We start from the raw sequence: 23,995 nt of genomic DNA, 5'->3' as shown, positions 1-23,995 counted from the left end.
CACTCCCAGAGGGCGGCGGCCTAGCGTGTGCAATGCTGCTAAAAGCAGCTAGCGAGCGATCAACTCGGAATGAGGGCCATTGTCAGCAGTAATTGAGAATACAAATTCTTAGTAAATTCCCATGTTGTATAAAATAACAGCCGCATTTGATCAATGGTCTATTGATTCGTATTCGTGTGGTCGGCAGTGTTTCTCAATATGAATAGCCCCATCACTGCCGAGATTTCTGTTTAGTAAATTCCCGAGATGACATTTAGAGAAAAAAAAAGCAAACTCAAATGGAATCGGGATCTTAGTAAATTTCCACCAATATAGTCAAAATTGACCTGCATGTACAGATTACAGAAGACTTCGTCAACGACTCGCATCGTTGACAAAATAGTGCATATCGATATCATTCAGAAATGTTATCAGCTTTAGGCTCCTGTAACTATCAATTGTTTTCCTTCACAGCCACTGTACTACGTATAAATAATAAATACCTGCTTGCATTACAAGAGTAAAGACAGTGTGATAGGCTGGTTCCCAATCTGCGTTCAGAGGTTGGAATCAGTAGCAGCAGGTGAGGACAGGAATTCCTAACTCATATTCAGCCAGGTAAGGAAAGGGGAACAGATTTGTCTCTTGCATTTAACAGAGGTTGTTTTAGGTGACCCAACCTAACAGCAGCTTCCTAAATGCAAATAATTATAGAATGCTTCAGCCCAGTGGCATCACTATCGGGGTGTGGGAGGTGCCGGCCACACTGGGTGACACCATCTATTAGGGTGACACCAAAATAGCAGAGCTGATCTGCTATTATGTTGTCATTCACTTCAGATTGCGTCACCAAGCTGTTAGGAGAGGGGGCAGGTGGTCACAGAGGAGGCAGCAGACAGCGGTGGGAACATAGTGCCTGGCAACACAGATGGGCTGCTTCACACAAGGAGCATGGCTTCACGGATATGAGGCCATGCCCCCTTCATGAACACTCTCTGCTACCGAACCAGGGGGCTTATTTACTAATATTCGTGTTTTTGCCGTTTTGAAGGGTGTTTGATCTCGAATGGTATCGGGTGCATTTTACTGCAACTTTTTGAATCCTGATACGGTCATTCACTAAGCTGCCGAGTTTTGCACATTCGTTTTTTCCGATGTCGATGTGATTCGTAATATCAGGCAGTGTTTTACGGGAGTGATGAGTAAAACACTGCCTGACAAAACACAAGGAATCCCGGCCAGATCTGTGAGATCCGTGCAGGGCTTCATTGTGTACCTTAAAAAGTTCATTAAAGTCTTAAAAAAGTTAGAAAAAATTGTGTGGGGTCCCCCCTCCTAAGCATAACCAGCCTCGGGCTCTTTGAGCCGGTCCTGGTTGACAAAATATGGGGGGGAAAATGACAGGGGTTCCCCCATATTTCAACAACCAGCACCAGGTTCTGCGCCAGGTCCTGGTTCCAAAAATATGGGGGACAAAAAGCGTAGGGGTCCCCCGTATTTTTGAAACCAGCACCGGGCTCCACTAGCTGGGGAGATAATGCCACAGCCGGGGGACACTTTGATATCGGTCCCTGCAGCCGTGCCATTAAAACCCCAACTAGTCACCCTTGGCCGGGGTACCCTGGAGGAGTGGGAACCCCTTCAATCAAGGGGTACCCCCCTTCAGCCACCCAAGGGCCAGGGGTAAAGCCCGAGGCTGTCCCCCCCATCCAAGGGCGGCGGATGGGGGGCTGATAGCCTTGTTTACAAAATGTGAATATTGTTTTTAGTAGCAGTACTACAAGTCCCAGCAAGCCTCCCCCGCAAGCTGGTACTTGGAGAACCACAAGTACCAGCATGCGGTGGAAAACCGGGCCCGCTGGTACCTGTAATACTACTACTAAAAAAATACCCCAATAAAAACAGGACACACACACCGTGACAGTACAACTTTATTACATACATGCACACCAACATACACACATACTTACCTATGTTCCCACGAGGCTCGGTCCTCTTCTCCATGTAGAATCCTAGGGGTACCTGTGAAAAAAATTATACTCACATAATCCAGTGTACCTTCTGTTCTTTGTATAATCCACATACTTGGCAAAATAATAAAATGGAAACCCGACCACGCACTGAAAGGGGCCCCATGTTTACACATGGGACCCCTTTCCCCAACTGCCAGGACCCCCCCTGACTCGTGTCAAAGAGGGTCCCTTCAGCCAATCAGGGAGCGCCACGTCGTGGCACTCTCCTGATTGGCTGTGTGCTCCTGTAGTGTCTGTCAGGCAGCACATGGCACAGATACAATGTAGCGCCTATGCGCTCCATTGTAGCCAATGGTGGGAACTTTGCAGTCAGCGGTTGACCGAAAGTAACCTCACCGCTGACCGCAAAGTTCCCACCCTTTTTACACATTACGGCAGACAGCGTCCCCTTTTTACACATTATGGCAGACAGCGTCCCCTTTTTTACACATTACGGCAGACAGCGTCCCCTTTTTACACATTACGGCAGACAGCATCCCCCTTTTTACACATTATGGCAGACAGCATCCCCCTTTTTACACATTATGGCAGACAGAGTCCCCTTTTTACACATTACGGCAGACAGCATCCCCTTTTTACACATTGCAGCAGAAAGAATAGATAGAGAAATAGAGAGAGAGATACTTACCACCTCTCCCCGCTGGCAGTCAGGCTCCTTGCGCTAGCAGATCGCTCGGTGCAGGCAGGGGAGGAGGAGGAGGAGGGAAAGGGACAGGAGCCGCTGCAGCAGTCCCCTCTCCTTCCGTATTAGCTGGCCGCCGCCACTGTGAATGCTGGGATGAAGGAACCGCATTCCAGAATTCACAGCAGCGCCGGGCAGCCAATACAGGAAAGGGCACTGCTGCAGCACGCCGCTACCAAGTACATAGCGCTGCTGCGGCTCCAGTCCCCCTCCCTCCTCCTCCATCTCCGCTGCCTCCGGCGCTGCTTCTCTCCTCACCAGCATGGCGCACACGGCAGAGGCGGCTTGTAATGAATCAATTTGACTCATTACAAGCCGCTGCCCGTTGCGCCCTCAGGGCAACTGCACTGTGTGCCAGGCACACCTGGCACACATGTAGTTACGGCCCAGCCTCAGCCTCTCATTATACAGGGACTTTTTATCTAGAGGAGATAGCAGACCACCCCTGCAATCAGCCATCCTGTGACCACACTAGTTAGCCACTGCTTCAGCAAATAAAGAGTCCCTTTCCATTGTGTCAGTTCCTGACCCCTCCAAAAAATCAATTCCTCGCCCTCAGCCTAAACACTTCATGCTTCAAATATAATTCATATCTCAGCTCAATTCAATCAGTGCACCCCCTCTAGTCATGAATTCCCCCCACCATGCAAGTTATTTCTTCCTCAGCTCCCTACCAAACTATTAATTTATCCTCCTTAAATCATTCAACTTCAATAAATTACTTTCCTCATCGCCCCATTGTGTCACACATCCGTAGACACAAACAATGTTACAGGCACATTGACTAATACAGGTAGTCACACAGAGTAAGACACACAAGACACATAGTGCTAGAGCTCATATACTGGGTCACAAATAAGCACTAGGTTACAGACACACATAGGACTACAAAATAACACAGGGTGGCATACTCACACACAGATGCACAAAACTAGGTCTCACACACACAGACATGCCCAGAGTCACAGACATGCATAAAAAGAGACACTCACATGATATCACACAGTGAGACACAGGAGGTATTCAATTAGCTCCAATAATGTCGGAGCTATTGAATTTACCCCCCTGCGTATTCAATTGCGGGCCATTTTTGCCTGTTTTTAAGGCATTTTCGCCAATGCCTTTTCACTTTTTTTTGTTAGTGAAAAGGCATTGGCAAAAAATGTCTCATAATATTAAAAGCCTGCATTTTCACCGGAGGAGGTGAGAAAACATGTGGATTTGCCTATCCAAATGTTTTTCGCTCCTGCTAAATTTTTCGCCTAGGCGAAAAAACGGCCCTGCTATTGAATAGGGCTAATCCACATTCGCCCTAAAAATTAGCAAAGAGTGCAGTTTTTTCGCATAGGAGAAAATAACAGACCTATTGGGAATACCCCCTACTGTCTCATTATAGTCACACTATAGTCACAGACTTGGCCACAGAGACACACTGGGTGGAATTCAATTGTTTGAAAAGTCGGTTTGGTGTCTGTTTTTTCCTGTCTATTAGATAGGAAAAAACAGACACCCTACTGACTTTTCAAACAATTGAATTCCCCCCACAGAGTCATACAAACACACATATTGGGGGTCTATTTATGAAGCTAAGATAAGGTCTTAGATCAGCTTCTTTCAAGTAATCAAGAGGTAATCCACCAAGAGGAATCACTTATTTGCCACTGTGGTACCTCTCTTTCCACCACTTACTGCCTTCTCCATACACCTTTATGGGGTTGGCGTAGTGAGTCAATTTAACAAGCAGCATAAAGAGTAGCTTTTGATCGCTATATAAGTTTTAGCTATACTCAGAAAGATGGACCAGCGAAGAGGACTTCAGCTGCACATGTGCCTTTCCTTTAACCTTTTGCCACATCATTATTCTGCTGGTTAGATGGAGAAAGCCTTTGCTGAGAAGGGAAAATAACCTAAAAATAGATATACTCCATAGAGTCACAGTGTCCAAAACTAGGACAAACAGAGACATACAGTACAAAAAGTTACATAGTGATACACACAGAGACACATAAAAACATAGAGCCAGTGGCGTAACTACCACCCTCACAGCCACTGCAGAGGCTTGGAGGTGCATTACACACTTAGCACATGAAACCCCTTGCAACAAGCATTACCCTTTGGCAACAAGCATTACACACCCAGCACGTGAAACCCCTGGCAACAAGCATTACCTCTTGGCAACAAGCATTACACACCCAGCACGTGAAACCCCTGGCAACAAGCATTACCCCTTGGCGACGAGCATTACACACCCAGCGCATGAAACCATTGGCAACAAGCATTACCCCTTGGCAATGAGCGTTACACACCCAGAGCATGGAACACCTGACAACAAGCATTACCCCTTGGCAATAAGCATGACACTCAGTGCATGAAATCCCTGGCAACAAGCATTACCCTTTGGCAACAAGCATTACATGCCCAGCGCATTAAACCCCTGGCAACAAGCATTACCCCTTTGCAACGAGCATTACCTACCTAGCGCATTAAACCCATGGCAATAAGCATTACCCATGGGCAATGAGCATTACACACCCAGTGCATGAAACCCCTGGCAACAATCATTTTCCCTTGGCAACGAGCATTACAAACCCAACGCATAAAACCACTGGCAACAAGCATTACCCCTTGGCAATGAGCATGACACTCAGTGTATGAAATCCATGTCAACAAGCATGACACTCAGTGCATGAAACCCCAGGCAACAAATATTACCCCCTGGCAACGAGCATAACACCCAGCGCATAAATCCCCAGCAACATGCATTATCCCCTGGCAACGAGCATGAAACCCAGTGCATGAAACCCTTGACAACAAGCATTACCCCCTGGCAACGAACATGACATCCAGAGCATGAAAATCCCTGGCAACGACCATGGAACCAAGAGCATGAAACCCCTGGCAATGAGCAAGTCATTTAAAAGTAATTAGAAGCCTTACTGTGGGGCATAATGTGTAATGGGCATTGCGGTGTGTGGTATAACGTATCACGGACATTGCGGTGTGTGGCATAATGTATAACGGGCATTGTGGTGTGTGGCATAATGTATCACGGACATTGCGGTGTGTGGCATAATGTATAATGGGCATTGCGGTGTGTAGCATAATGTGCCACAGGCATTACAGTGTGTGGTATACTGTATTATGGGCATTGCTGTATGTACTGTAGTATAATGTCTAAGGGGCATTTTGGTGTGTAGCATAATATATAACAGGTATTATGGTGTGTGGCATAAAGTATAACGAGCATTGCGGTGTGTGGCATAATGTGTCACAGGCATTACGGTGTATGGCATAATGTGTCAGGGTCATTACGGTGTGTGGCATATTGTGTAATGGGCATTACGGTGCGTGGCATAATGTTCAAGGGTCATTGCAGTGTGTGGTATAATGTGTAAGGGGCAGGGCCGTCTTAACAGCAGTGTAGGCCCCTGGGCACAGCAATGCCCTGGGCCCCCTTCCCATCCTCCAGCGGCAGCTTTGATGTACCACGGGTGGTAGGGGATGTTCTATCTTCCGTTCAGCATGTAGGACCTGGAGCAGTAATTTCTGCTAATTACTCCTTTACTGCACAGATGGTGGGAGATGGGGTGGGAGGGAGAACACTAATCTGTAGAAGGGGGCTGCGGGCTGAATGAAGGGGACCTGGTACATGACTTCTAGGGTGGTAGGGGTTGTTTAATATGCAGGGGAGGAGTGGATAGTGGAGTGGGCTTAATATTTATCATTTTACGGTGGGAGGGCAGCTTGCTTGACTGCAGATCTCTCAAAAATATATTTCTTAGATTTGAATGGGATAAAAAACGAAAGAGTCCCACCTTTCGAGAGGTACTGGGGACTTGGGGGTCAGAGTTCAGGAGCCAGAGCAATCCACCAATGAAAATCTAAAACGGCATATTAGGCGTGTGGAGCTGGAGCAGGGACCAGCTGCTCGAAGGCTGATATCTCTGGTTCTGGGCATAGCAGAGACAAGCTGCCAGTGTCCACCAAAAGGGGAGAGTCCCAGCTTTTGGAGTATATCCTCGGAAAAACTCTAAGTCAGACAGAACCAGAGATATCTTGCTGGGAAGAGCAATTAACAGGCTTGGAAGGGGAACGCTGCTTTCAAGTCAGATATCTCCAGTTCCCCAGGGCCGATTTTCAAAAATTTGGTACCTCTGGAAAGAGGGGACCCTCAGCTATCAGCCTAGGGCCCTTATACTCCTGGGGCCCTTGGGAAAGAGCCCATTGAGCCCATATGAAAAGACGGCCCTGGAAGGGGCATTACTAGAAGGAGGAAAAATGACAAATAATGTAAGGGGCATGAATCAGGATTTTTTTTTCTTCCTGTAGTAGCCAATGTCTGCGCGTGAAGGTTGCAAAACAGGGGTATAAGGTAGTCTTTTCCTGCAATGCCACGGCCATTTTAGCAAAGCCATGCCCCTTCTAGCAAGACCACGCTCTTTTTTGGGGCATAGTCTTCACTTTTTTAATTGCAATTGGGGCAGAGACTCCAGAAGATGTTTTGGCTTTGGGCAGAAATTTTTTTAGTTAATCCACTCCACAGAGCAGTTAATTTGGCAATTTTTCAGTGTGATTTAAGGTGGCAAGTTGGTGTGAAAAGTGGTTGCAATTAGAGATGAGCGGGTTCGGTTTTACTCGGATTTACTCGGTTTTCAAAACGGCATCTTATTGGCTCACGGACGTCACGTGTTTTGGATAGCCAATAAGAAATATCTGGATAAAACCGAACTGGCGTTAATTTTGGCGTTACATTCGAACCCACTCATCTGTAGTTGCAATATGTTGAAAATGGTTTTACAAATGGCCGATTGATAAATACATAGTGACACAAAGATACAGACTATGGCACACAAAGGCCACGGTCACTACTACATTGCTAGCATGGTCATCCGGATGGGAGCTTTCTTGTCAGTAGCAAGCTCCTGCCTATGGGAGTCTAGGTTAAGGAACATTGGGGGTCATTCTGAGTTGATCGCTAGCTGAAAATGTTCGCTGCGCTGCGATTAAGTAAAAAACCGGCACATCTGCACATGCATAGGCGGTGCAATGCGCACGCGTGACATACTTTCACAACAGCCAATGTATTTTCACACAAGGTCTAGCGAACCTTTTCAGTCGCAATGGCCGCCGCAGAGTGATTGACATGAAGTGGGCGTTTCTGGGTGTCAACTGACCGTTTTCAGGGAGTGCTCGAAGAAACGTAGGCGTGCCAGGAAAAACACAGGCGTGGCTGGGCGAACGCAGGGCGTGTTTGTGACGTCAAATCCGGAACTGAATGGTCTGAAGTGATCGCAAGCGCTGAGTAGGTCCTGAAGCTACTCAGAAACTGCTCAATATAATTTTTGTAGCCGTTCTGCGATGCAGTCGTTCGCACTTCTGCTAAGCTAAGATACACTCCCTGAGGGCTGCGGCTTAGCATTTGCACGGCTGCTAAAAACTGGTAGCGAGCGATCAACTCGGAATGACCCCCATTATCCCCCTTGACCAGGGCAGTACAGAGCCTCGACGAGCCCAGGTACTTTTCAGGGGGCGTGGCCTAAACACAGGAGGCGTGATCTTGCACCCTTAGAAAAAAATACTGAAAAAATTGTATTTTAAGCGCCTCCATGCCAACACTGAAGCCCAGCACACAGCAGCATGTGCTGGACTGAGGAGAAGTGCTTCAGCTGCTGCTGCCAGGTAAGGGGGAGGGGCCCCCCACTGGGCCCCTCCATCAGATCTGGGCCCGGGTAATTTGTACCCTCTCCTCCCCTCTCTCGGCACCACTGCCCTTGACTGGAGAAGACAAAAAAGAGAGAAAAGAGATAAGGAAAAAGAAAGACGATATTGCCTTAACTGATCAAGATGTAAGTGCATGACCAGTATTTGACATATTACTTTTTATTATTATATATATTATTGTTTTTTACTTTTTAGTATTGAAAAATACCCAGTAGTGGAAGTGCCACTATTGTAAGTTATGTAGAATATATGGGGCCCAGCAGCAAAAGAGAGAGTGAGGTGGGTGGTGGGGGTGGAGGCATAGCCACTGTAATACTGATTGGTGAATCCTTATACCCCACCATCGGACACACCATAGAAATTTACATCGATCCTATGGCCTTCTTTGCCTGCAGCTGTTAGTGCAGCCACTTACATTAACTGAGCCACGCCACTACCATAACAAGCCCACTGAATGCACAGTTTTTGTGTGCATTCTAGCCACCTCCCATTTGCTGGCCTGGAACACTCATCACTTTTCCAACTTAGGCATTATTTTTTAATCACTATGGCCCTCATTCCGAGTTGATCGATCGCTAGCTGCTTTTAGCAGCAGTGCACATGCTAGACTGTTGCCCTCTGGTAGTGTATCTTAGCTTAGCAGAAGTGCGAACGAAAGGTTAGCAGTTCTGCTACTAAAATATTTCATGCAGTTTCAGAGTCGCTCGATACTTACTCCTAGCTTGCGATGACTGCAGTCTGTTTAGTTCCTGGTTTGACGTCACAAACACGCCCTGCGTTCGGCCAGCCACTCCCCCGTTTCTCCAGCCACTCCTGCGTTTTTACCTGGCACGCCTGCGTTTTTTAGCACACTCCCTAAAAACGCTGAGTTGCCGCACAGAAACACCCACTTCCTGTCAATCAAACAACGAGCACTCGAGCTACTGAAAAGCGTCACTCGAGCTTGTGTAAAACTACAAAGTTTTGTGTGAAAGTACTTAGCGCATGCGCGCTGTGTACCATGCGCATGCGCATAAATGCCGTTTTTTTTTTCACCTGATCGCTGCGCTGCAAAAATCACGAGGGATCAACTCGGAATGAACCCCCATATCAACAATTGTCTATTTCATGATATTCCACCCTTATGTATCTCATCTACAAAATTCATTAAGATAAAATTAATTTAGGAACTAATGTAAAGATGTAATACAACATAAAAGAGATAGTAGTGCCCTTTGATCTAAAGAGTAAAGACATGCTGAAAAGTTCACCTCTTACCCCCACACACAGGAAGCTATTTTTTGGCTTGAACAAAATACTGTATTCACTAAAGAACAAAGGGTCTTATTAAGAGCCGGACGCAGCTGCTCGTCTGTAATCTGTATGCATCGACTGCATCAAGATGGTCTGCTTATGTGCACTGCCTGCAGTGGGCATTCATTACCCTTCACCTTGCAGGCACATCCCAGGATGGATGTAGCTGCAAGGTGATTGACGTTTAGTGGGCGTGGACCAGACAACCCAGGCGTGTCTGGACCATTTTCGGCGGGGGGGAATGGCGCCAAAACCACCTGCCAGTGCAGCCAGGCTGCACAGGCAATAGTCGACCTCAAATCAATGCAATTGCAAACGCATTGTGGGGCGGCACCACACACATGCTGGGAGGCCTTGCCCTGTGCTGGGCGGCCCCCAGCATGTGAGTAGATGGATGCAGATCTTGCTGCGGAAGCGAGATCTGTGTCCAACTCTGAATAACCCCAATAGTGCTTGAGATGATGCATGTAGACTATAGATTTTAACATTATAATCCCTACAATGTCAGATAATGTTATTGAGAAAATGGACACATGGTTCCTCTAATATTGCTCCACAAAATGTTCTCACATAGGGGGTCATTCTGAGTTGATCGCTCGCTAGCTATTTTTTGCAGCGCTGCGATCTGATAGTCGCCGCCTATGGGGGAGTGAATTTTCGCTTTGCAATTGTGCAAACACTTGTGCAGCCGAGCGTAACCAAAAGGTTTTGTGTAGTTTCTGAGTAGGTCTGAACTTACTCAGCCGCTGCGATCACTTCAGCCTGTCCGGTCCTGGAATTGACAACAGACACCCGCCCTGCAAACGCTTGGGCACGCCTGTGTTTTTCCAACCGATCCCAGAAAACGGTCAGTTGGCATCCATAAACGACCTTCTTCCTGTCAATCTTCTTGCGATCGGCTGTGCGAATGGATTCTTTGTTAAATCCATCGCCCAGCAACGATCCGCTTTGTACCCGTACAACGCGCCTGTGCATTGCGGTGCATATGCATGTGCAGTTTTGCCAAGTTTTTACCTGATCGCAGCACTGCAAAAAGATAGCTAGCGTGCGATCAGGTCGGAATGACCCCCATAGTTTGCAGACCTTACTCATTCACTGCTCCCAACAATCAAATTTTGCAAATCAGCAGTATCTTCCAAATTTTGCAACTCAGCGCTATTGTGACTTGAGCGTGACCATATTACAATGGACAGGGGCGGATCCAGAAAAAAATTACAGGGGGGGCACCATAAGGGACGTGGCTTCGTTGGAATGGGCGTGGCTTCGTTGGAATGGGCGTGGTATTGCAGGAAAAGACTACCTTATACCCCAGTTTTGCAACCTGCACGCCCAGACGTTGGCCACCACAGAAAAGAAAAATAATCCTGATTCATGCCCCTTACATTATTTGTCATTTTTCCTCCTTATAGTAATGCCCAGTATACATTATTCCACATACTGCAATGGCCCTTAGACATTATTCCACACACAATAATGCACATGACACAATATGCACACACTGTAATGCCCCAGACACATTATGCCACACACCGTAATGCCTGTGACACATTATGACAGGAATCGCAATGCCCGTTATACATTATGCTACACACTGCACTGCCCCTGATACATTATAGCACATACAATGTCTGGGACACATTATGCCACACACTGCAATGACCTTGAGACATTATACCACAATGCCCGTGATATAGTATACCATACACCGTAATGCCTGTGACACATACCGCAATGCCCGTTATACCCTATGCCACACACCGCAATGCCCGTTATATATTATGCCACACTGTAATAACCCTGAGACATTATACTACATACCACAATGCCCGTGATATAGTATACCACACACCGTAATGCCTGACACATTATGGCACACACCGCAATGTCCGTGATACATTATGCCACACACTGCAATGACCCTGAGACATTATACCACATATCACAATGCCAGCGATAGAGTATACCATACACCGTAATGCCTGCGACACATTATGCCACACACCGTAATGCCCATTACACATTAAGTCCTACAGTAAGGCTTCTAATTACTTTTCAAATACCTGCTCGTTGTCAGGGGTTTCATGCACTGGGTGTCATGCTCGTTGCCAGGGGTTTCATGCTCTTGGTTCCATGCACGGTGCCAGGGGTTTTCATGCTCAGGGTGTCATGCTCGTTGCCAGGGGTTTCATGCACTGGGTGTCATGCTTGTTGCCAGGGGTTTCATGCACTGGGTGTCATGCTCGTTGCCAGGGGTTTCATGCACTGGGTGTCATGCTCGTTGCTAGGAGGTAGTCCTTGTTGCTAGGGCTGTGCTCCCAGTGCCACATATGTCCCCAGTGCCAGATATTCCCCCACGGTGCCAGGTACTCACATGCCCCCAGTGCCAAATATAGCCCCCCCCATGTGCCAGGTACACATATACCCCCAGTGCCAGATATTCCCCGACAGTGCCACATATGCCCCCAGAGCTATATATGCCCCCATTGCCACATATGCCCCAGTGCCAGATATTCCCCCCCCCCAGTGCCACATATGCCCCCAGTGCCAGACAATGCCCCAGTGCCAGATATCCCTTCCCTGCCAGTTATTCCCCCCAGTGCCAGATATCCCCCCCCCAGTGCCACATATGCCCCCAGTGCCAGATATGCCCCCAGTGCCAGATATTCCCCCCAGTGCCATATATGTCCCCAGTGCCAGATATTCGCCCCCCCCCCCCTCCCTGCAAATATGCCCCCAGTGCCAGATATTCCCCCCCAGTGCGTCCCCCGTCCCCCCCCCCTTCCTCCGCCGCCGCCGCTGCTCCCCCCGCTCCCCTGCTGTTAGGAGGGACACGGAGGGCACAGTGCACGCCTCCCTGTGTCCCTCCTGGGTCTCCGGCGGCCGCGGGTCACTGTAATAAAGGAAGTGCTCACGAACGGCACTTCCTTTATGAGACCAGCGGCCGCCGGAGACACAGGAGGGACACAGGAGAGGCGCGCACTGTGCCCTCCGTGTCCATCCTAACAGCAGGGGACGAAACGAGACCGCAGACTGACATGCGGACACTCGTCCGCATGTCAGTCTGCACTAAAAATGACAGGGGGGGCACGTGCCTTGGTGCCCCCCCCCTAAATCCGCCACTGACAATGGAGCATGGCTAAGTCATGATGGTGGAATGTCTGAAGAAAAATTCTGCGATACTGACCAGGACTTACTGGCAAACATTCGTGGTGGTCAGGACAAAGGCTTGACTGTCGATATAACAGTAGAATCCCCCAGGAACTGGAAGTTATGCAGAACTCGTGCTACAGGCAAAATGTTGGAAAAAGGAGACACAATGGAAAGACAGAACCTAGTAATTAAAACTGATGGTGAAAAACCAAAACTTTTGTTACTGTAGCAATGCAGAACTAAAAAATGAGATGAACGAAGCATACCAGAGACAACACAGAGGTGGTGAAATTAACTAGAGGGCTAGTTCACACCAGCATTATCACAAACACAATGCTTTAATATTTTTTACATAATATTTGTTTCACTATACATGTGTACATTATTAAACATGCAGCAGACAACTATTTTTTTTAACTACTTTTCACTTTACTTTCCATAGAACATTTTCTAAGCCCAGGTTTATTATTGTCTGATTTCCTTTCCAATTGGAATCAACGGGTGTCGTTCATTAGGTCGACATGAGTTAGGTCAACATACATTGGGTTGACCACATTTGGGGGGTCATTCCGGCCTGATTGCACGCTAGCTATTTTTTGCAGCGCTGCGATCAGGTCAAAACTCGGCAAAACTGCGCATGCGTGTGCACCGTAATGCTCAGGCGCAACGTATGTGTACAAAGCGATTCGGTGCTGGGCGATGGATTTAACGAAGAATCCATTCGCACAGCCGATCGCAAGAAAATTGACAGGAAGAAGGCGTTTGTGGGTGTCGACTGACCATTTTCTTGGAGTGGTTGGAAAAACGCAGGCGTGTCCAAGCGTTTGCAGGGCGGGTGTCTGACGTCTATTCCAGGATCGGACAGGCTGAAGTGATCGCAGTGGCTGAGTAAGTTCAGACCTACTCAGAAACTGCACCAAACTTTTTTGTACCGCTCGGCTGCACATGCGATTGCTCACTTGCAAAGAAAAAATACACTCCTCCATAGGCGGCGACTATCTGATCGCAGCGCTGCAAAAAATAGCTAGCGAGCGATCAACTCGGAATGACCCCCTTGCATTAGGTCGACATGTGCTAGGTCGACATGGGAAAAGGTTGACACTTTTTTTTACTTTTTTTGGTGTCATTTTCTTCGTAAAGTGACCGGGAACCCCAATTAGTGCACCGTGTACCCTCGCATGACTCGCTTTGCTCGCCATGCTTCGGGCAAGGTGCCTAGCTCCGCTACCGCTGTGCTTGGCACAGGTTACCGTTCCAATTGTAGTCCACGTGGATCATTTAAGTATGAAAAAGGACAAAAAATGAAAAAAAAAATTGTGAAAAACTCATGTCGACCTTTTTCCATGTCGAACTAATGACCGTGTCGACCTAGTGATCATGTTGACCTCATGCATGTCGACCAAATGTGGTTGACCCAATGTATGTCGTCCTAACTCATGTCGACCTAATGAACGCCATCCAGAATCAACATGTCATCTGAAGTTTCCTTGTTGATTGAGGTGTTGCAATTTCAAGATTTGACATTGTCAAATCCATTTCAAAAATAGTACTCATACAGGAGCTACAGTATAGAATTTTTTTCCTGAAATAATCTTTCATTGTCTACCCACATCAGTGGAAGATAAAATCAAATTATATGATATTATTAATTCACACAATCCTAGTTATTTGATCGTCCTGGGTGTGGATTATTGCATCGACAGGTTCTAGGTTGACAATGTTTCAGTCGACCACTATAGGTTGACAGGCACTAGGTCGACAGTGTTGGAAAGTCGACAGGGGTTCTAGGTCGACATGGTCTAGGTCGACAGTTCAAAAGGTCGACAGGAGTTTTTCATGTTTTTTTGGTGTCGTTTTCTCCGTACAGTGACCAGGAAGTCCATGGCGAGCGAAAGGTGCCTCACTCCGCTACCGCTTTGCTCGGCACAGATTACCGTTCTAATCATAGTCCACGTGGAAGTATGAAAAAGTAAAAAAAAAGAAAAAATGTGAAAAGGTCATGTCGACCTTTTGACCTGTCGACCTAGAACATGTCGACCTAGGAAACATGTCGACCTAGACAGTGTCGACCTTCAGACCGGATCCCGATCGTCCTATACCTCCATGTATTTACATTTCAGGCAAAATAAACTGCAATCACAGTAGTATAGTAGCTCGACAAATATCTCTACAATTATGGAAAGCCATATGGAAGTGATTAGAAAATCTTCAAATATGATATACTGTATGGCAACACAGGAGGAAGTGGCAAAATTTTGTTTTAACTAATGCTGTAACCTGGTTTGGTTGATTGTGATACTGTGCTCCCATGCTGCTTTTATTTTACAAGTTTTACAAATTAGAAATAATGAACGATACAGGTATACTGTATATGTACAGTATAAAATGTAAATTTGATTTGTAAAGTAAAGTGACAGCTGTGCTTTCAGTTATAGTTTTTGAGATAATTCCTCAACATTACAAAAATATTAATTTTCTAACTATAAAGCTATCAAAATAAACTAAAAACCCCTTTAACACATTATGTAAACACAGTCTCTATGCGGTAATACAGTGGCTGCCCCTTTCCTTCCAAAACCTGATAATGTCTCAGATATAATAATTCTAAAAAAGACATGCCTCCTGAAGATCGCATAGCCCCGCCCACAGCAACTGGCACTTAAAGGGAAATACATCCTCCTGGGTGCACATGCCCCCAGCCCTGCGCTCCTCCTCCCCGCCACTGTACAGGAGGCATTGGTGGCCACACAGGGGTATAATATCCCTTTAGCGGGTGACCAGGGACGAGCCCCCACCAGGCCTATCCAACAAGCATGTGTAATTAGGTCCTACGCTGCTACCCTCCCCCCACCCCCTCCCTTGGCACCACTCGGTGCAGCCCAAAAAGCAGAGCAAAGGGGTCAAATTGAGAGATATTTTGAGACTAGTGAACAGATGATGATTGGTGTTATTGATGGGTGTGTCTGTTATTTACTGTAGAGTATATTGTATTTTGTAAAATGTCACCAATGTAATATTAATCTAACTTTGCTTTATATAACACTTTAAGTGCCTTCTTAAACATCCCTGTGATTTTTTTTTGTATCAAAACTTGCATCATGAAGTATTCGTTTTAATGCACCATTGCTGAGTACATGGTGTAAATGAGACCATTGGGTTTAATGTATTTTTATTGAGATGCAATTTTCATGCCTTAAGTGAAACATGAAAACTACATTATCAGTACATTGGTGCCAATGAGCCCTGAACTCAGGTAAGCTTTTAGCTTTAGGTTTCCGTAAACAGACAAAATTATTTTAAAGGCAATGGGATGGAAGAATATAAAAAATAATTACATCATGACAATGAAATCAGATCCAAGATGCTATAATATAGGTAGCATCCCAAAAAAACAAACAATGCAATAAATCACAGTGCTGCAGTCTGCAAATAATCTGATAAAAAAAATTATATTTATGATTTTGTAAATACTTATTTACTAGTGCATAAATAGCACTTACATATAATGTATCTAAAACAATGCTGTGATTCCTTCACAATAATTTCATTGTGAAAATATCTATCTATCTATCTATCTATCTATCTATCTATCTATCTATCTATCTATCTATCTATCTATCTATCTATCTATCTATCCTATATAATAGCCCAGACCTGTCACTCTGTGACTGTGTGGATAACGCTGGGCGTGGCTAGGAGCTCTCATTGGGTTAGCAGCAGGTCTACAGCTGATTGGGCAAGAAACGCCCTCCCACACAGGTTACATCCAATGGGTGGTTCTGCCCTTTGGCTGCTGTGTGTTCCCAGAGCAGGATTAACAATGGGGCTGATGGAACTGCAGCTCCAGGTCCACACCCCAAAATAGGTCCACAGCATCTGCAACAACATACCCTCCAACAATTTACACATAAAAATCGGTACAAATTCGAAAAGGCGTGGCCACACCCCTTTTCCTAAACTTTCAATGTAAGTTTGGAGAGCCAAAAATTGGTACAGACCATAAAAAAAGGTACTGTACCTGCCAAAAAGGTATAGCTGGAGGGTATGCCACTGCATCTGCAGCAAGTCTCTGCGCTGCAGTAAAATACTTTTACTGCAGCGTCCTATGTCCTTCTGCCAGTCCGCCTGCCCCCTCCGGCATCAACAATCCCCACTACCTAGCCGTGACGCAGGTGGAACAAAAGCTGCTTCAGCCACCGGCAAAGATGTGTATGAAAGTGGCGCAGCGGAAGGCTTTCATAGCCATCCCTGCGCCGCATACTTTCTAAGCCCTGGAGCCTCCTCTGCGTGTGATGTCACAGAAGTGCCTCCCCGCCACAGCTGCGCACAGATCCCCAGAGGCCCTGACTCTGTAACACAGCACCTGGGCTGCCGGCCTGTAAGCCCCGAGATGGCTAACGTAACGGATAGAGTGGGTGATATCGCGGAGGGTAATGTCTGGACGCTGAATCAATGTAAAAAGTGACAATGCTGTGCAGTGCAGTAGGTGTGCAGTGTCACTGACACTGCACAGCACTCTCACCTTTTACATTGATTCAGTGAGTCAGTCAGTTCTGCCAGCCAGTCACTATTATTAGCGCCTGTGTCCCAATGCACCGCATTACAGGGAAGTAGACGAACTAAATAAACTACAGCTCCCAGCAGCCCTTAGCGCCGGAATGCTGCGGCGCTAAGGGCTGCTGGGAGCTGTAGTTTATTGGGTGCATCTTCTTTCCTGTAATGCGGCACATTGAGACACCAGCACTAACAATAGTGACTGGCTGCTTGGCTGCTGTGCGAGTCTCCGGGAGAGCCACTGCCAGAGGGAAGACAGCAGCTTAGCTGCTTCCAGGAGAAGAAGCAGGAGAAGCATTACCCACCCCTCCCCCACTTGCAGTACCTCTGGGCCCCATCCACTGCACCCTCCACCACCCGTGGTGGCTCTGGACCCCCACCCGCAGCACCCCCGCACCTGCCCCTCCCCCACCTGTGGCACCCCCGCAACCGCTCCTCCCCCACCCACAGTAGCTCCGGACCCCCACCTGCCGCATCCATGTACCTGTGCCCATCCCCCACCTGCAGCACCACCGCACCAGCCCCTCACCATCCCGTGGCACCCCCGCACACTCCCCTCCCCCAGCTGCCGTACCCCCAGACATATAATTCCGGTGATACTGCCGTATAAATCCAGTGGTACTGCCGAATAAGTCCAGTGGTACTGTCCTGTGCTGTATATTATTAACTCCAAATAAAGGGGTTATTAATCCAAATAATTTTTACAGGGTTTGTCCTGTGTGGAACCACTTCCTCCTAGTGCTGAAGCTGCTGCCACTACCCATGACATAGACAATGAAATGCTATCAACGTCATCTGCCAAGGCCGATGCCCAATGTGATAGTAGTGGGCATGTAAAATCCAAAAAGCCAAAGTTCAGTAATTAGACTCAAAAAAATAAATTGAAATGGTCTGAGGAGAAACGTAAACTTGCCAATATGCCATTTATGACACGGAGTGGCAAGGAACGGCTAAGGCCCTGGCCTATGTTCATGACTAGTGGTTCAGCTTCACATGACGATGGAAGCCCTCATCCTCCTGCTAGAAAAATGATAAGGGTGCGTTCTAAGATGGTATCACAAATCCCCAAGGAGAGTCCAAGTGTGTCGGCCGTTGCGATGCCTGACCTTCCCAACACTGGATGGGAAGAGGTGGCTCCTTCCACCATTTGCACGCCCTCTGCAAGTGCTGGAAGTAGCACCCACAGTCCAGTTTCTAATATTCAAATTGAAGATGTCACTGTTGAAGTACACCAGGATGAGGATATGGGTGTTGCTGGCGCTGAGAAAGAAGTTGACGATAAGGACTCTGATTGTTATGTGGTTTGTTTAAATCAGGCACCGGGGGAGACAGTTGTTGTCCGTGGCATGAATAAGCCCATTGTGATGCCTGGGCAAAATACCAAAAAAGCCACCTCTTCAGTGTGGAATTTTTTCTCCACAAATCCGGACAACAGGTGTCAAGCCGTGTGTTGCCTCTATCAATCCGTAATAAGTAGGGATAAGGACATTAACCACCTAGGAACATCCTTCCTTATATGTCACCTGCTGGGCATTCATCAGAAGTCATTGTCAAGTTCAGAAACTTTGCATAAGAGCGTAAGCAGTCCACTGACACCTAAATCCCTTCATCCTCTTGTACCCAAGCTCCTGCAAGCTACACCACCAACTCCCTTAACGTCAACCTTCTCCTCAGTCAGAAACGTCAGTAGTCCTGCAGGCCATGTCACTGGTAAGACTGAGGAGTCCTCTCCTAACTGGGTTTCCTCTGGACGATCCTTGAGTGGTACGCCTACTGCTGCCGCTACTGTTGTTGCTGCTGGGAGTCGAAAGTCATCTCAGAAGGGAAGTCAGAAGACTACTTGTACTACTTCAACTAAGCAATTGATTGTCCAACAGTCCTTTGCGAGGAAAATTAAATATGACAGCAGTCATCCTGTTGCAAAGCGGATAACTGAGGCCTTGACAGCTATGCTGGTGTTAGATGTGCGTCCGTTATCCACCATTAGTTCAGTGGGACTTAGAGAATTGACGGAGGTAGTGTGTCCCCGGTACCAAATTCCATCTAGATTCCACTTCACTAGGTAGGCGATACTGAGAATGTACACAGACGTCAGAAAAAGCGTCCTCAGTGTCCTAAAAAATGCAGTTGAACCCAGTTAACCACGGACATGTAGACAAGTGGAAGAGTGCAGACTAAGGACTATATGACTGTGACAGCCCACTGGGTAGATGTATTGCCTCCGGCGGCACCAGTAGCAGCATCTCGCAAATGCCAACTCGTTCCTAGGCAGGCTATGCTATGTATCACCACTTTCCGTAAAAGAGGCACACTGCTGACAATGGAAACTGAGGGACATCATCGCACAATGGCTTAACTCACTTAGACTCTCCTGGGGATTTGTGATATCGAACAACGCCACCAATATTGTGCATGCATTACATCTGGGCAACTTCCAGCATGTCCCATGTTTTGCACATAGAATTTATTTGGTGGTGCAGAATTTTTTGAAAAATGACAGGGGCATTCAGGAGATGCTGTCGGTGGCCCAAAAAATGCGGGCCACTTTCGACATTCAGCCACTGCATGCCGAAGACTACAGCGCTAGCAAACACTCCTGAACCTGCCCTGCCATCACCTGAAGCAAGAGGTGGTAATGAGGTGGAATTCAACACTCTATATGCTTCAGAGGATGGAGGAGCAGTAAAAGGCCATTCAAGCCTATACATCCACCTACGATATAGGCAAAGGAGGGGGAATGCACCTGACTCAAGTGCAGTGGAGAATGATTTTCGTCTTGTGCAAGGTTCTCCAACCTTTCGAACTTGCCACACGTAAAGTCAGTTCAGACACTGCCAGCTTGAGTCAGGTCATTCCCCTCATCAGGTTTTTGCAGAAGCAGCTGGAGAAATTGAAGGAGAAGCTAAGATGAAGAGATTCCGCTAAGCATGTGGGACTTGTGGATGGAGCCCTTCATTCACTTTTCCAGCATTCAAGGGTGGTCAGTCTGTTGAAATCAGAGCATTACATTTTGGCCACCGTGCTCGATCCTAGGTTTAAAGCGTACATTGTATCTCTCTTTCTGGTGGACACAAGCCTGCAGAGGTGCAAAGACCTGCTGATGAGAAAATTGTCAACTCAAGCGGAACGTGACCCATCAAAAGCTCCTCCTTCATTTTCTCCCGCAACTGATTTCCTAACCCACCCGCTGGCGGTGATGCAGGGCAGTCAGGCGTGAGCGCTGACATCTGGTCCGGACTGAAGGACCTGTCAACGATTACTGACATGTCTACTGTCACTGCATATGATTTTGTCACCATTGAAAGAATGGTGGAGGATTATATGAGTGACAGCATCCAAGTAGGCATGTCCGACAGTCTGTATGTATACTGGCAGGAAAAAGTGGCAATTTGGATGCCCTTGCACAAACTGGCTTTATTTTACCTAAGTTGCCCCCCCTCCAGTGTGTACTCCGACTGTTTAGTGCAGCCGGTAACCTTGTCAGTGATCGGCATAGGAGGTTACTTACACAAAAAGTGGAGAAGATGATGTTCATCAAAATTAATTATAAATTCTTCCAGGAAGACCTTGACCAGCAATTGTCTCCAGAAAGTACACAGGGAACTGTGATGGTGGATTCCAGTGGGGATGAATTAATACTCTGCGAGGAGGAGGATGTACACAGTGAAAGGGTTGAGGAATCGGAGGATGAGGATGAGGTTGACATCTTGCCTCTTTGTGCAAGGAGAGATTGATTGCTTCTTTTTTGGTTGGCGCCCAAACAAACCACTCATTTCAGCCACAGTCGTGTGGCAGACCCTGTCATTGAAATGATTGGTTTGTTAAAGTGTGCATGTCCTGTTTATACAACATAAGGGTGGGTGGGAGGGCCCAAGGACAATTCCATCTTGCGCCTCATTTTCTTCTTTGCATCAAGTGCTGTTTGGGGACTAGTTTTTTTAAGTGCCATCCTGTCTGACACCCGCCGTACAAGTCCAGGGGTACTGCCGTATAAGTACAGGGGTACTGCCGTATAAGTCCAGTCCAGTGGTGCTTTGTTGTGCTGCATCAGTCCAGTGGTGGTGTCTTGTGCATCCATAAGTCCAGTGGTGGTGTCCTGTGCTGTATATTATTTGCTCCAAATAAAAGGGTTATATATATTACTTATATTATTATCCAAATAATTTTTACAGGGTTTGCTCTGTGTGGTGTAGGGGTACTCTCGTCTGTGCTGCATATTATTATAATAGCTCCAAATAAAAGGGTTATTATTATTATTCAAATTAATTTTACAGGCTTTGCCGTGTGTGTGGTTTATGGGTACGCTCTCCTGTGCCATTAATATTCATACCCTCCACCATGACCCATTCCATTAGGTACAAAATGCTCTGTTCCTGAACTTCTTTGCTAGTGGCAGTTATAGAGACGTGGCTGCAGAACAGTCCAAAGTTCAAATAGGGGAGCCACACCAACTGCCATTGAGTCCTGGCTGGTGATGTTTGGCAGTGTTTGGGATGGCAGTTGATGTGCCTCCCACAGTTGAATTTTGGAGTGCGCTGCATGCTCACCTCTGTAACTGCCACTGGCAAGGAAGTCCAGGAACAGAGCATTTTGTACCTAATGGAATGGGTCATGTTGGAGGGTATGAATTTTGTGCGTGTATTACATCTGGGCAAATTCCAGCACGTCCCACCCATGTGTTTTGTGCCGTACACTTGCGTCGTTTAGCTTTGTCATACAACTACCTCATTGCACCTCTTTTTCTTCATTGCATGACGTGCTGTTTGGGAACTAGTTTTTTAAGTGCCATCCTGTCTGCCACTGCAGTGCCACTCCTAGATGGGCCAGGTGTTTGTGCTGCACACTTGTGTTGCTTAGCTTAGTCATACAGTTACCTCATTGCACCTCTTTTTCTTCATTGCATGATGTGCTGTTTCGGGCCTAGTGTTTGAATAGTGCCATCCTGTCTGCCACTGCAGTGCCACTCCCAGATGGGCCAGGTGTTTGTGTCGCACACTTGTGCCGCTTAGCTTAGCCATCCAGCTACCTCATTGCACCTCTTTTTCTTCTTTGCATCATGTGCTGTTTGGGGCCTATTTTTTTAATCTGCCATCCTGTTTGACACTGCATTGACACTCCTAGATGGGCCAGGTGTTTGTGCCGCACACTTGTGTCGCTTAGCTTAGTTATACAGCCACCTTTGTGCTACCTTTTGGCCTAAAAACAATATTATGAGGTGTGAGGTGTAAGAATAGACTAGAAATGAGTGGAAATTAATGTTATTGAGGTTAATAATACCGTAGGATCAAAATTAGCCCCAAATTCTGTGATATTAGCTGTTTTTATGTTTTTTTCAAAAATCATCCAGATCTAAAATCAAAACCAAAACACAAAAGGGTGGTTTTGGCAAAACCATCCCAGATCCAAAACATGAGCATGGAACCAGAACCAAAACCAAAACACAGAACACGAAAAGTGCCCACCGCACATCTCTAATATACACTGCTCAAAAAAATAAAGGGAACACTAAAATAACACATCCTAGATCTGAATGAATGAAATATTCTTATTAAATACTTTGTTTTTTACATAGTTGAATGTGCTGACAACAAAATCACACAAAAATTATCAATGGAAATCAAATTTATTAACCCATGGAGGTCTGGATTTGGAGTCACCCTCAAAATTAAAGTGGAAAAACACACTACAGGCTGATCCAACTTAGATGTAATGTCCGTAAAACAAGTCAAAATGAGGCTCAGTAGTGTGTGTGGCCTCCACGTGCCTGAATGACCTCCCTACAACCCACACAAGTGGCTCAGGTAGTGCAGCTCATCCAGGATGGCACATCAATGCGAGCTGTGGCAAGAAGGTTTGCTGTGTCTGTCAGCGTAGTGTCCAGAGCATGGAGGCGCTACCAGGAGACAGGCCAGTACATCAGGAGATGTGGAGGAGGCCGTAGGAGGGGAACAACCCAGCAGCAGGACCGCTACCTCCGCCTTTGTGCAAGGAGGAACAGGAGGAGCACTGCCAGAGCCCTGCAAAATGACCTACAGCAAGCCAAAAATGTGCATGTGTCTACTCAAACGATTAGAAACAGATTCCATGAGGGCCCGACGTCCACAGGTGGGGGTTGTGCTTACTGCCCAACAACGTGCAGGACGTTTGGCATTTGCCAGAGAACACCAAGATTGGCAAATTCGCCACTGGCGCCCTGTGCTCTTCACAGATGAAAGCAGGTTCTCACTGAGCACATGTGACAGAGTCTGGAGACGCCAAGGAGAACGTTCTGCTGCCTGCAACATCCTCCAGCATGACCGGATTGGCAGTGGGTCAGTAATGGTGCGGGGTGACATTTCTTTGGGGGGCCGCAGAGCCCTCCATGTGCTCGCCAGTGTCACGATCCGGGTATCTGGACGCCATTTCTTACCCATCAGATGCCTCCTAAGGCTGGCTCAGCGCTCCAGGACCGGATCCCATCTGTTATCCTGATGTGTACATTCCTGTATCCTCTCCTGTCACTCTGGGACGCTGTCACAGTAAACGCCATATTACACCTGGCATGGCGTCTCCCGCGGCCTCCGCCGCCGTCCCTGCTCTTCTG

Source organism: Pseudophryne corroboree, chromosome 4 (assembly GCF_028390025.1).
Source record: "Pseudophryne corroboree isolate aPseCor3 chromosome 4, aPseCor3.hap2, whole genome shotgun sequence".
NCBI classification, from domain to species: Eukaryota; Metazoa; Chordata; class Amphibia; order Anura; family Myobatrachidae; genus Pseudophryne; species Pseudophryne corroboree.
The sequence above is the reverse complement of the archived record's forward strand: the minus strand, read 5'-3'. Positions refer to the sequence as shown.